Source organism: Ruditapes philippinarum, unplaced genomic scaffold, assembly GCF_026571515.1.
Source record: "Ruditapes philippinarum isolate M1 unplaced genomic scaffold, ASM2657151v2 ctg1088_1_1_1_1, whole genome shotgun sequence".
NCBI lineage: Eukaryota > Metazoa > Mollusca > Bivalvia > Venerida > Veneridae > Ruditapes > Ruditapes philippinarum.
The window spans coordinates 300463-314987 of NW_026862563.1; the positions used below are offsets into that span (position 1 = coordinate 300463).

The 14525-nt window shown below is 32.1% G+C and overlaps 1 long non-coding RNA gene across 4 annotated transcripts; it reads right to left on the minus strand.

Annotated features, from left to right (window-relative positions):
- Positions 1–2340: 2340 nt before the first annotated feature.
- Positions 2341–12409, minus strand: LOC132719441 (uncharacterized). Of its 4 annotated transcripts, none has more exons than XR_009624229.1 (5): positions 11954–12409; positions 7268–7463; positions 6506–6714; positions 5633–5793; positions 2341–5123 (listed from the first exon to the last, which is right to left on the minus strand). It is a non-coding gene; the product is annotated as an uncharacterized LOC132719441 (long non-coding RNA). The 4 variants fall into 4 exon arrangements; XR_009624230.1 differs by lacking the exon at positions 11954–12409 and adding an exon at positions 11764–11823; XR_009624228.1 differs by lacking the exon at positions 11954–12409 and adding an exon at positions 9844–10207.
- Positions 12410–14525: the final 2116 nt, after the last annotated feature.

Consider the following 14525-nt stretch of genomic DNA (forward strand, 5'->3'; position numbering starts at 1 on the left):
AGTTTTTTCACAGAGGCTCCAATGGGGCAGTGGTAACGAACAGTCCCAGTAGCAAAAAAAAATGGAATCAATAAAATAAAATAAAATAAATAAATAAATACAATGAAAATAATAAAATAAACAAAGATAATTAATGAAATGAAATTTACTCTCATTTAATCAAAAAGGTACATCCGCTGAATGAATTATTTTAACTGAAATATTGGTAACAGTTTACAATCCGCCTCTAACATTGGATGTCTTTTGTATATCTTTTTTTTTTGGCAGCGAAAACAACTTGAAAAAACTGCCTTATCATAAATAACTGTAATGTTGCTAACGATTTATTTATTTATTTTACAAACAGAACAGAAAAGAACAGAACAGACATTTTATTAGACTTACACATAAGTATATCATCTTAATGCATAAACATCAATGTTAAACATGTCACATATCTAGAACATATTACAAAAGTTTAATCAAATGCACTTTAACATATATTTACATATACTACATACATGTATAACAAAGACAGTAAGGTAATAAGTATACTACAGCGCATCAGGTCATATTATTTGTAAATGAATTTCGAATAACAAATGCCTCTTTCATATATTTGCACAAATTAACAATATCGTTTTTATTTGAAGAAGTAAGCAAAGCATGAAATTTAAAAACAGATGGATTGACAAAATAAAAACGTTTGATATATTTCTTTCTTATTTGAGAATAGCAATTACATATACAAATAAGGTGGAATTCATCTTCAATATCTCTTGTGTTACAACATAAGCAATATCTTTCGTTTCTTGGTAAATTAATAATAATAATAATAATAATAATAATAATAATAATAATAATAATAATAATAATAATAATATCTTTATTTCCTCCAAAAGAAGAGCACATTTTTACAATTATACAATTATAATGGAACAAAGTAAAATATTCAATTACAATGCAAATAATTACAGAAGATCTATGGTTACAGGATGGAGATCATAGATATTTAAATATATACACACATTAATATAATGTAGTTATCTATTTTTTTTACACACATGTAAATAATAATATGGTAAATAGTAAGAAGTCAAAATAAATATCATTATATAGTCTATCAATTGAGTAGTTTATCAATGAATATTATAAAAGAGATATAAGATTGAATTCTTGTTTCGTCTGTCACAATAAATGAAATAAAACCGCTGAACATTTCAAGTAATTGATTGTCTGCGCTATATGTACAGAACTCCAAATAGTTTTCCATTCCAAGTAACTCATACAGTTTTTGCCACAACTGGCATCTTTCAATCTCATTGTTTCCACAGTAAAATACGGCATGGATCGCGAAGTTCTTAACGACGAGCTTGCACTGAAAGCATGTTTTGTCGTATTGTCTCGCGAAAAATAGGCACAGTAATTTAAACGCCGAGCAACATTGTACTTTAAGCTTTGTGTATTTACGACAAAATATCCAGAGGCTACTAGGTTCATACTTTGAATGTATCAATATATAGTTTTTCATTGTGCTATCGTTAGTTATCCTTGTAAACCATTCACTTTCTACTTTAAAATGTATTGCTCGTTTAACTATTCTTTTCTGCTTCTGTGATTTCCTCTCCGCCCATTGACCATTTTCTACTACATGAACTATACTCATTAATCAAAGCACTGAAAGTACTGGAGTGTCGATTGTGTTGTGAAATATATAACCTTTCACAGCCTGAGTCTGTTTATTGATTACGCCATTTATTTTCGTTGCAGATAATGAACAGTTTGATATTTATTCAAATATTTTAGTTCTATTAGACCTATCTCTAAAAAGAAGAAAAACAGATCTAGATGACATAAATTATAGGTTTTTACAGCAAAAGTGGGCCTTAAGAAAGATATTGGCACACTTATTAAAATATTTGCCCAAAGTTTATGCGTTCAAGTACACCGGTATGGTCTTAATGAACACTTGCCCTGTATCATAACCTTTTTATTGCATTTGCAGCAATGCTGCCCTGTATTTTAATCTTATCAAAATCTGAGACTTGGGCAGCCCTTATACTCCATATGGGATCACATGGCCCCACCTGGGCGGCCCATGTACTCAATATGGGCCCCATATGGGCAGCCCTTGTACTAAATATGGGTTCATGGGCAGCCCAGATACTTCCATTATGGGTAGATTTTGAATTCCGGGATAGATCTATTTTCAAGTACTTCAATTATAAGTTTGCTGGACGTTAAGCTGCAACTGGCATAATTCTTGTACTTGCATTAAATATTCAAGTGATGTTTTAACTGGAACAGACAGATTATGGCACAAAGCCTTTATTATCCTGCAAGAAAACAACACACAATGTATATGCTTTAACAATGTTAACTTTATTTAGTAATCTCAATTATGGTAAGAGTGTATCATATATATACAGATTCTCAAAGACACAACTGCAAACCTACTCCCATGTCTTTTTAAATTTCTACATAATTCATAGGAAAGTATTATACATTTATTGTAATTCATTACAAATTTCTATCTACCAATTACTTTCATTTTCAAATGAAATAGTATCTATGTTTTATATGATATTTAAATTTTCAGATATCTTTGTATTGGACAAATGAAATAGATCTACATGAATAAATATAAAAAGTTGTTCATTACAACCATATATTACACTTTGGTATGATAGTGCTGAAAGAAAAAATATTATACAGCTTGTGAAATGTAACAAATATAATAAAACAAAACCTTGGCACAGTTGTAATACTGTTCATAGATGTGTAAACAAAATATACAGCTGATGAAAAGTAACAAATATAATAACAAACCTTGGCACATAAAATACTGTTTATAGACTTTTAAAAAAAATATGCAGCTGATGAAAAGTAACAAATAGTTTGTACCAGTTTGTAAAAATAACCAGCTTCATTTCTCATATCTTCATCAACAAAAACCACAATAAAGGCAAGAAATAACAATAGTATTTACAATTTAATGCATTTCAATTGTTAATATCAATAGTTATAGTAACCTTTTGTGAAACGTTACTGTTTGGATCAGTTTTCTATGTGCTAATATCATTCTCAATAAGAATTTCATTAATCTTTTATCAATTTTCAATGGTTTATGGAAGTTAACGTTGAATTCTATCCTGACTCACTAGCCACTTTGTGAAAAAAATTATCGAATTTGATAACTATATAAATATCAAAAAAGTTAACCAAGTATACTGAAATTCGGAAAAAAAATATGACAACAACGTCAATAAAATGACTTCATCTTTGCGATGCTTCCTGATAAAAAGTTTCTCGCATATTTCAACCTTTTATTGAAAGGAACCAAACATTAGTGGAGTTTTAGACATAAAGTAAACACATACATGTATACTGTATCAATGTAAGTATCATGATAAGTTCACTTCTGAATACCATATTTGTTATTTTCACTCATGGCTGCGCCACTTTGTGAACAACACTTTACGTATCCACTCTGTGAAATTAATTATAAATAAAATGTGATATTACACCGAAATTAACAATTATCCTATATATCACAGAACAGTAATTATTTATGGATATATTCCTTTAAAAAATGTGAAATAATACTGATTTAACAAGATCAAATTTGTTGTGAAGAAGTTCATTTTAAAAAAATTGTCAGTAACAATAGTTGTTTCAGTAATTTATCCAATACCGGTATTATCAAAGTTTCAACAAGAACAAAAATAAAGATTACAAGAAGCATCATTGTACAGTATTTCAACTTGATTTAAAATGTTAATACCATACCTATATATGTGTTCCCTGTTAGTGTTAAGTTTGGACAAGATGTTATAATTGTATTGATCAGTATCAAAAACATTCCCCAAGCATTTAATGTCTTGATTTAAATAGCAACAATGTTTAATGAAAAAAAATAACAACAGCATATAGACAACAGAAAAACAGCATATAATGTCAACAACAAACGTTACATAGCAGCAACATAAACTGACTAGAAGGCAAAGAATTTTTCATTTACAAGAAAGACATGCTATGCTGATGACCTCAAACATTAAAACTAGCAACAAAAAGTATAACAAGACACACAAATGAGCCACTTACTGTAGTTCTGACCCTTATCACATTTTAAAATACTTTGATATCTATTGACTTTCAATCATTGGAATAACTTATATGCCGACGAAGAAAAGGTTCGAAAATGTAAAATAAAAGTCATTCATTTTATGCTTTTGTGTGTGTATTACTGATGTATCCGTGAAAATTATATTTGATAATTTCACAGTGAAAATGATCCAAATTTCAAACTTTTCAATGACGAGACTACTTTTTTAAAGATTTTCCCCATGTGGTACCTTAATATCATTTTTGCTTACAATTCTGACATTCTCAGGACTGTTTCAAGACTAACCTATCCAAATAATATTCCTCTGAATAAAACAAAATTAATTTTCCTTAAAATACAAAACTTTTAAAAATGGCCACCACTTACATTTCACAAAGCCAGGTCATACATAAATTGCCTGAGTAACAGAAATAAGGTGGGATGGTGTGACTTTTTCTACTAGAATTGGTTGTTTTTATTATTAAAACAAGCGATTATTCATATATTTTTTAATAAAATAAATAAAATCATTGCTATTCAACGTTGATTGTCAAACTTTTTGTTAAGCCCAAGACTCCTGTATTTATGAATAATTGGACTTAAATTCAACTAAAATTGATGTTAACAGTGGGGAAAACAGATTTAATAATTATTAAAGTTAATATTGAGGAAATTTCATTAGCATAAAATAAAAAAGACACTTTATTGTTTGTTGTGTAAGATGTAATTTTATATCATTGAGGGACTTTTAAATAACAGTGTTCTCACTCGTGAGAATAATGTTTTTACAGCTCACTTGATGATATAAAATGTCATCTTACACACTAACAAACAAATATCCTCTATAGATTTGCATTTTTTTAAAATAAAAACATGTCTAGTCACTTCCTTCATTTGCTTCAGGTAAGGTCTCGGACACTTTGTTTCTTGCTTTCCTTCCCCCATCGCGCGTCCCACGCCCCAGCCAGCCACTTTGAAACCTTTATTTCAATATCCTTCCTCGTTGCAGTCTTTGTCGGCAAGTTCCTTTGGACACATCCTACAAAACAAGCATCCTTATCCTTAAAGAATGAAATAAAATGCAGTGAAATGTAGGTATTGAAACCATTCAAAGGTCATAAGTCACCTTGTAGCATTTTGAGCATAAAATTGGAATATAAACTAATTCTAGTATGTTTTAACAAATATAGATGTTTGTGTCCCGGTTTTACATAGCTTTTAACAATATTTCTGTGATATCGCTGCAGTCAGTTGTAAGCTGAGATCATCTTATCGGTGTATCAGTAAAGAATGTAAGGTAAGCAAATAACTTGCTTTTCAGGAAGGTGATTTCTGCTTATATTATGCATCACAACACAATGCATTGGATCAAAACCACACAGCATGTAAAAATATTCTCTCTTATTAATTTCCATAAAAGCTAATCAAGCATTTTCTTTCATTAAAGCGATACCTGAAGACACAATAACAAGATCTTGGATAATATATCTATTTTGAAGCCTATATACTTAAAGACACCACTTGGCAAATTCGTAATATACCACTTACTATACAATACATTCAGTATCTAGAGGCCCCCAAATGTTTTCTTCCCTTTCAGCCCCCTTCATATTGAACATTCTTGCCAGTTCATTTGACATGGTTTCTATCATCTAGCGGTCAACAGTTTCCCGCACAACTGCCCCACCAAACATTGAGAGGAACCGCACCTTAAATAAAGCAGAACATAAACTTTTTTTTAATGTTAATTTTAACACTACTAATTTTCAAAATTTGTGATGCGCTGCAAGTCACCAAATGACAAATAATTGTCAACTGGACCTCAAATACATGATCTGCCAAGAAAACTGTTTGAATTGACAAATTAAAAGACCTTTCCTCATATATTTACAGCCTAAGTGACTTGTTGCCTTTTTGTTTGTCCCCTCCACCGAGTGTAATGGGGCACATTATCATTGTTGTTTTTTAAACACGTATGAACAGAATAATTTTTGATATTATAATAACAGCGCAATTCCTGGATTTGTGTGGTACTAGTCATTTTCCTGGTATTTTGAAAGCTGCCAGCATTTTGATTAATGAATCGACTGTCTTGTCTTAATAATCAATGTTGAAAATGAGGCCAACTGCCCATGTCTTGTACTCATGGCTATTATAGCATATCTAAATAATAAGATAACTGTTTCAATATGAATCAAAAAAATTAAAACAAGCCAGTTTTTAATTCCGAAAGTAATGCAGTTAAGTGTTTGTCCACTGTGCAATATTTTCCTACATAAGTATAGCAGAATGATAATACATTATCATCAAGTGCTAACCACAGACCATTATGTTATTTTGCATTTAAGCCAGTGGATATGAGGTATACTTTTTTCAGTTACTAATGGTGCAAAATAATTACATGACTAACACTATGCTTACCACAGATGACAGCTTTGTCTGATCTCCAAGAAGCTCATCGAATGTTTCCATCTGCTAAGGAGAACGAAAAGGGAATGAGATATCTTCAGGAAGCTGCAGCGGTTGGTCATCTGCTGCTGACCTTGACAACAATTGCTACATCATCCTCTTAATTTCACGATTCTCCTCCCGCATTGTCTACAAGACTCAGAGAATCTGTGTAACAGCAGCTTCAAAAAGGATTCATAATTCTAGGCTTTAACACTTTTAGAGCTATGTGAATTACATATGAAAAAAATCCAGTATTTTAAATTTTTTCCTTGGCTTAACAGTTAATTAACGCTAAAATCTCAAAAGGATTGTTGAGTGTGCAAGGTCACAAAATGTGAAAATGATAAGAAATCATGAATTAAACTTAAAATATTTTGAGCTAGGCATGTCATGGGGTGAAAATAAACATTTTTGACTATTCCAAGGACAGTAACTTTGGATAACAGTTGTGGGGTCAGACAAGAATAGGCGAACATTAATTCACTTCATGATAAAGACTAACACAAGTAATCATCAATTTCTTTTGAATTTTTTTTTAACTAGGGGCGTCATAAGGTGAAACTTTCCATTTTTGGCTGTGTCGCTCAATCCAGCTTGTTAACAACATTTATTGGCTTGTTTTGAGGATAGAACATTTAATAAGTTATTGTACTGTAATGAATATATTTACAGCTCCGAAGTTTATACTTAATGGGCCCAATAATCTCCCACGGGAGGGCATATCAGAAGCACCTTGTATTAGAGAAGCACTTTGCACATCACTGCTGGCCTCTCGCAATGCCTGTCCAGATAAGCAAGGCGGAGGTGAAAGCAGGCTTCGTGCCTGTTTGGAGTTGTTGCTTTGTCAATAACTTGTGATGGCCTACTCTCGGTGTCTGTCTCATTCTCATCAGTGTCACTATCCGATTCATACAGCCTTTTTGATGGCCTATTGACAATAAAATGAAAATACATTAATAAGTAGTTAAAAAATACATATACATTAAGCGAGTTATTGCACCAAGTGACAATATGATTATGACCTGTGCACGGCTGACAAACATGTATTAGTCTATGTTTACGTACCGAATTGTTGTGCCGCAATTTTTTCTACCAAGGATTTTTAGCACGAATGCGCTCGTTTCCTGATGGGATTATTTAATGAACAGGAAGGGCTAGAGACTTGGAGTTGGTCTCATTTGGAAGCTTAATACAAATGTGAAATAATGATAAAAGATTTTTAATTGTCTGGACAATTGTTTTCACAACGGCCTGGGTAGTGAATCCCTTGCTCGTAGGCTCGAATCTAGAGTTTCCAGCCTTCTCTTAACTTATAGTATGTTTTTAAAGGGGGTCATAATTTACATTTTTTTTGGTTTACGAATTTTTTAAGATGAACACAGGTTTAATTATCTATCAGGTCATATTTTTTCTTTCTCAGGTCCGATACTCATGCCTGTGCAACAGCTAGAGGGCTTGGTTGGTACTTGGAAAAAATACTTGAATTTGTAAAAATAAGTATTTGTATTTAATATTTATAAATGCTTATGAATGAAATGTTGGTACAAAATGGAAGGGACTTCTAAGGCTAGGGGGGGACACTGGATTTCAAATGATGGTGTCCCTTTAAAAAGAGATCTCTTAAAATTTAGTCTAGATAGAAACAATATTTTTAAAATGTTAGTGTAGACTCCGTCACAGTTAAGAAATTCAACAATAACAACTATACACATGCATAGGTCACCTAAAGTGCCTAAGAGTCAGGGCGTAAAATTCTAGAAAATGTCGCAAATTAAACGACTATTGGGAAATAACATGACAAAGGCAAAACCAAAAAACTAAACAGCGTTTACAGCTTACCTACACACACAATAAACATGTAAGGATATAATATGAAAAGTCGTTATACGAAATCGTGGTTAAATGCTTGGAATCGAAAAGAAATATTTTTTTCGTGTACAATTTTACAATTTAACATTTCAATACACAATTTGATTTTAAGCGGCAGCGGAAAGCACGTCTGCACATGCTCGAAATAAATTTTTTCATCAAAAACTGATTTTTATAAATTATTTCTGAATTTATAGTCTAAAAACACATTTTTATATTTAAATAATAAAAATTAAAACCAATATAAAAACTTAACAAATTAATTTCTCGCACCTGCTCAGGGCATGCTTATATTTATCGGGTTGCCCAAATGGGACCCTTATGGGTCCCTCATGGCTTGTATAAATGTTTAAAATAATGCTACAATTTTATATAGGATAATAGCAATTTATGCCAAGGTGGTCACACTATAGCTCAAAGTAAACGAGTTCTAAAGAAATAAATAAAAGAAAAATTGTTTTTCCTTAAAGTGCTGGAATATGGTACCCATATGGGTCTAATCAAACTCCTCACAGCGGTTATGTCACGCTTTGCTACTTTAACCACTGCCACCACTGAAATCACGTGATGATAGTTGTATCATGTGACAAAAACATGGCGGCCAGTTTCAGAACGCCAGGGATCCCATATCAAACTGGCAGATTTATAATTACACCCTTACCAGACAAAATATGTTCAAGAAACACAATTTGTTATCACTTTAAAACCAAGTGCCGGATCAAATTTTTTGTGCAATCGTTCAATAACTGTTTATATTCTACCATTGTTTACTATGCATACGGTGTCACAGTGAAAATATCTTTCGTTATGTTTACAAAATAATTTTTATACGTATATTTTTTACTTTCTTGTACATTAAGCATAACTATTTAACGAAAGAAATCTAAAATGATATAAAGTATTCTATTTTAAAATTAAAAGTGAAAAAAATATATCCGGCTATATTCGACCGAATTTACTTGTGGTGGCAGTGGTTACTGTACAGATCAGGGGAAGTAACCGCTGCGAGGAGTTTGGGGTCTAATATATAGGCGTACCCAAATGGACTTGCCAATATTGGATCCATATAGGTCCAATATGGGTATACCCATTAGCTTGCCTAGATATAGCCCATATGGGTCCCATATATGCATGTTTGCTGGGTATGTATTATTCAGTACAGTACCTCCAAAATCTGCATATTCTGCACATATGTCAATAAGTATACACATTGTGACAATAAGAAATATTTAAGGTTAAATGTGGTAAATACTCTGTGATTACTTCTCACATTTACTTGATATTAATAACCAATACTCGTTACATTAAAAAGCATACTAGTGACACCGGCGAGCAACTCCAAAGCAATACTCGGTAAACTGACATGTTTATTTATTCTCAAAATGCACTGTCATCTGAAATTTTATTGTTGTCAGATTGAACGTTTACCTTGAATTTACCTTTGTTCATAGTCTTGAAATGGGATGAAAGTCCTCGTAATATCGAGCAATATCCGGCGGTAAAGGCTCCCACGTTTACAATTTTTACATGATTGCTAAGAACCGAATCGATACTGTTTAAACGGTGGTACTTCTATGCACTATACTATACCATGTAATTTGCCAAATGATGACTTACTTTCTATAATAAATAATGTTCAGTGCTCATCACGATTTAGGCGGCACACATTTTCTGCATTGTATCCTCATTTCGTTATTTAAAAGATCAAAGAAAAATCAACTTCAACAAAAATGAATTAGGTCACAAGCGATTATTGCACGGTGATGGTGTGTGGTCCGGGTTGTTAACACCCATTTTCCATTTTTTACTTTGATAAACCAATAAGTATAGATAAAATCCATGATTACAGGAAATTATTAAGATAATTTGTAAGACAATATGGTCATCTCGAATAAACGGTAAAAAATATCATAACCGTTTATAAATGAAAATCGAAACGAATCCATTTAAAAGTGTAACCATGGGGGCCTTACCGGCGTACGGTATTCCTCAGTGGAACTAGTTCTGTTGCTCTATGTTGAATTATCTTTGTTTTATGTGTTCATACCTTTCATTGTTTTACGTTTTCATGTCATAATTTATATACCTTTTCTAATTGAAATTGTTATTGATGAAAGTGTGTGAGGGAAGAATTTACAGTTCATAAATGTTTAAGCTACTGGTTGGGGACCACCAAAACCGGACAACCACCAAACCCGACGACCTTGACAATGCTTAATTTAGTATTTTCTTTGTTCAGTGGTTGTCACTTTTTTATCAACAATAAATGCATGTTTCTTCTAAAAATAAATAAACAAATTTATTTCAACCACCATAAATGGTAATATAATTTTAATGGCTATTTAAAGAATGTTGACGTTGAAATTTGGGGGGTCAAGAAAACAATGCCTGACCTCATATACCATCTATAATCATTTGCAGAGTAAACAATAGAATTTCCAAAACTTCAGCATTTGTTTCTGAATCATTGTCTATCATGTTAAAAATTAAAACACCCAAGCTGTTATCTGAATTAAATAACGTCATGTACATAAATGTCCGGACACATGGTGCTGTAGTGTAGACAATTGAGGTAATTTTGATACTTCCTTGTCGAGCCTCAGATATTTGATACTTCTTTGTCGAGCCTCAGATATAAGTGTCAATACAATCAGACAAACAAGTTTGTTAGTTAGGGGAAGAACCTAGCTGAACCTTGTCAATTTTTTTGGTCTCTAGGTTAAAACTTATGAAACCTGTACAGAAAAGTGTTCAAAAAGTGTCCGCGGTTGATGGTCCCTGACCCTGTTGTATTAATCACAACATCTCATCTTAACAAAGATAATAAAACATACAGATCTTTTCAATTATTTTTAGTATATGTGATCTACCGCTGGATGTTCATCAACTAAACAATCTAAAGTGATTTCTTTTTTGTTGCAGACCGAGTTGGTTTAGGGCCGAGTGGACACTTATCTTATACCTCTTCGTACACATTGATAAAATAAGATAAGTTTTGTTTCAAGTCGGCAAGTTTTCAACAGTACAACATAAGCTCTAGGAGCTTTTATAACCGACTACATATATAACATAAAGTATAAGATCAACAAAGATAAAACAGCTACAATAAAAAAATGATTTGACATGATATATATACATCACATACATAAAATAGACCTTTTTAGATATTTTTATAAAAATGAATCAGATGGTAAAAAACTAAATAATAGTGTTCCCATTCACGCACACATGTGAATTCCGTATAATTTACAAAAATCACGCATGAAATTACAACTAGGTGCGTGCATGCACGTATGAAAATTGAAGTAAAACTGCCAAAAAATTATCCGCAAATTCAGACAAATCAATAATCTACTCACAAATCTCTGAAATTGTTTACAAGACCGTAATTTAATCCGAGGTCATAACTTGGGTTTCCCCAATCGTAACAACTCGGCAATCTCCGTCAAGTGGTTTATATATTAACGACGGCTTCGCACGCTTTGCTCATTCTGGGACAATTTATTTTGTTTATTAGTCAAAATCGCTGTATGAGTATCCGATACTTACAATTTCTTCAAAACAGCCTGATATTTGTGTGAAATTACGAAGTCGAAACTGCATTTCAATCTGCTTGAATAAAAATGGCGTCGTTGAAGAGCCAATCACGTGATTCACTCGCGCATTTATATATATATGTATATGTGTTGATAAATATTGTTTCATATAAAATTGCTTTATATGTTTGTATATATGATCAATATTTGAAGTATTTTTTCTGTTCATTAGCCAAAGGCAAGTTTTTGTCGATATTTGCTAATAAAAGTTGTTGTTGTTGTTGTTGTTATATAATTTCTGCGTACAGTACAAATTTAAACTAAATTGTAATTTTAACTTTCAATACTTTAATACAATTATAAATGTATGACAACCCCTTCTATATTCAATGCATGAATGGATTTTCTAACTTGTAACCGAACATACGGAACTATTTTTTTTTGTCAACGAAATTCGGTTTGCAATAAGAAATAGTCCGGTAGATGGGTGGTTATACCTTTGTGTCGATTTACAATCGACACAAAAACTACTACTTTACATTTAGAAGAATTGTAGAAATAACGTTCCTTTGTTAAATTTTCATGACACAGATTTAATAGTTTATCTAGACCACTTTTAACATTTGAAAGTATCACCATGTCGTCTGCGGACGTCGGACAACTGCAGATAATATTATTTAGTTTAAAGCTGTAGTTACAAGCGTCTAATTGATTCATTAAGTCATTAATGAAAACTAAATAAAGATGGGGACTGCTACATTGGCCTTGACGAGTGCCCTGTTGTATTTTGAACCACTGTGATGTAATGCCGTTAGTTTTTACGCAGCTGAAACAATCTTCGAAAAATGTTCGGATAGTTTTGTAAAGTGTTATGTCTATTCCAGTTTTGTATAATTTTATTAGTAGAAGCGTTGTCCACGTATGATCATATGCCTGTTTTGCATCCAAGAAACATGTATACAATTTTGAATTATTTTCAGCGGCATAGTGTACACTTTCTCTTAAAGTGAATGCAGTCATTAAACAGCTTATATTTTTCTGAAATCCTCCCTGCGCTGGGTTAAGAGAAGATGGTATTGCTCCGTCGTTCTGAACAAGAATCAATACAATTTTCTCATACAATTTAAGTAAGGTTGAACATAATGAGATTGCTCTATAACTATTAGGGCATGTCTTTTTCTTGTTACTTCCCTTGTACAAAATAGTGATGACGCCCCTTTTCATATCAACTGGCGTGTGCGATAAGTTCATCATGTTGTTAAAAAGTTTAGTTATCACTTTGATTAAAAGTTGACCGTAGTACAATTTATCGACGCCACAAGCCTTGCGTGTTTTACAGCTTTTCAGCGCTTCTTTTGTCATGTTTTCTGTGATAACAAATTTCCGGCCATTTATTGAATTAATGTTATTGTTTATTTCATCGAATTCTGTCTGAATTTCGGTTTTGTAACTTTCTTTAAATGATGAATGGCAGCTTGGTGAGTATAATTCACTAAAATAGTCTTTCCAATTCGAATTTATGTCCACCGGGTCTGTCACAATATTACCATCAAAGTTCATTTCAAAGGCTGGGTTCTGGGGTTGTTTCTTGCGTCGTTTATTTATTATTTTCTAGAATTCATTATTGTCACACTCAGCAGCCGAGTCAATTTCTTCTTCTTGTTTGTTGATGAATGATTGAACTGCTGTTCTGTGTGCTGCTCTAAATATTCTTTTTGCACCTGTGTATGACTTATAGTGAGACGAGTCAGTTTCACGGGGTTTTTGGTTGCTTATCCATGTATGACGCTTACTTTTCATATCTTTATGTAGTTGTGACAAATGATCATTCCAGTATGGTTTTATATATTGTTTATAACGTACTTTTGGTAATTTAGATCTGTCGAGATATTTACGATTAACACTATGGCAGAATATAAGTCATCTATTCCGTCACTGTCATATATCGGTACATCGACAGCGGTTTTCAACACGTCACTATTTTCTAGATATTGTCTATACAAATTCAAGTCTGAGTCTTTCACATTGTGCCAGTTAATTACATTTTTATGATTTGCGCTTGAGAATGTATTTTCTATTTGTTGGGGACATTTTATGGAAAAAATAATGGGTCTATGAGTCGACACATTAATTGCATTGTCTTCTAATATTTTGCAATATTTGATATTCTCGGTATATAATGTTTGTACAAATACATGATCTATAAGAGTATTTCTAGAACTATTATAAGGCACGTTACTAAATACCGGACCCTTACAGATGTCTAATGTACACAAAGATTTCATATCAAGTCTGTCCATTATATTAGTTAATAATTTGCCTCTGGAATCTAGCACAGTTGGTGAAATGTCTCGTTGGCTAACAAGTTCTGTGTTATAGTCACCCATAACAATTAAAGTGCCTTTATCCAGATATGTACATATAATATTTTCTATCTCATCTAAATATTCCTTGTATGTTTTAATACTATGGTTCTTACATGGAAAATATACTTGTATAATATAAAGATATATACCAGGACTTAAAAGTACTTGAATACCAATAATCTTATCGGTGCTTAGTTGAATAGGTAAAATACGTTCATT